The sequence below is a fragment of the Magnolia sinica genome, chromosome 6, assembly GCF_029962835.1.
Source record: "Magnolia sinica isolate HGM2019 chromosome 6, MsV1, whole genome shotgun sequence".
NCBI lineage: Eukaryota > Viridiplantae > Streptophyta > Magnoliopsida > Magnoliales > Magnoliaceae > Magnolia > Magnolia sinica.
The window spans coordinates 79,726,704-79,727,878 of record NC_080578.1 but is presented as its reverse complement, the minus strand read 5'-3'; positions in this window follow the sequence as shown (position 1 = coordinate 79,727,878).

Sequence of the window (1,175 nt, the reverse complement as noted above, 5' to 3'; positions counted from 1 at the left end):
TAAGCATGGAAATCACTTTGTTAATTAGACAGGTAAGTAAATGTGGTCTATTTCCATACAAAATGAGTCTAGCTAGCCGTTTAAAATTTATAAAACTACTATCCCTGGTCTAGTTAGAAAGAAAAAGCTTAAGGGGAGGAAATCATCACCTGAAGGGGTTGCAGCTCCTTGGTTCAGTTTCCCGTGGCTAATTAGTGGTCCAATGCCAAGTAAGGGGCTTCCTAAAATAATTTTCAAGATACGAGTTACATCTATAAGTTGACAGTTTTGATGACAAACCTTCCTATACGTGGCTTAGGGCTAGACTTGGCCTAATTAGTCAAGGCCTGGACTGAGCCTTACCCTAGTCTAACCTGGCAGTCCATTTTGTAATTTAATCTAGGCCCAAGGGGGCCCACCTTACTGAGATGCGTTCGACTTGTGCAAGTAGGTCCAGATCCAGACCACGCAGATACGGAATATTAAGATAATTGTAATAATGATAAAAACCTTCCAGATTTGAAAGATCCCAGCCATCAAAGTGTGTGGTCTTTTATTATGAACTGTTGCCACAATATTCATTGGCTATGCCACTCATCAAATGTTTTAAATAATAATAACACATGAATGAATAACGAAGATATTTTTTACATTTGGGGAACCTCTAATCAGAACTGCAAATCATCGGTCCAAGTGACCCAATGGTTGGCCCCATTGTGCATGATTATACACGAATGTGGGAGATCGGCCAGCGCCCATCCACATTCTAGCAACCATGAAAATTCTGAACACGTTTGCAATCTTTTGACGTGGCCCACCTGATCATTAGACCAGCCCTAAATCTCTTTTCAGGCCCTTGGGTCGAGCTCGCCTACTGGATGGATGGTTTGGATAAACCATACGCATCAAGGTGGGGTCCACAGAATTTCTGACGCTAGACAGCTGGTGGACTCATAGAACTTCGTTGGTGAGTCCAGCAACTGTCAGTTGGCGTGAGGTGTCCCAGCCAAACTGCCTCCCACTGTCAATTCCCTGGATGGTGGGCATATAATACATTTATCATGGTAGGCCCTACACCCCACATGTGTACAACGTGCAGGGTGGGTCCCACCCAGCGGACAAAACAGGTGGACAGAGTGGATCTGCATCAAGGTGGACCACGTCCAGACCTTGACGGTCTAGATTCAACACATGAG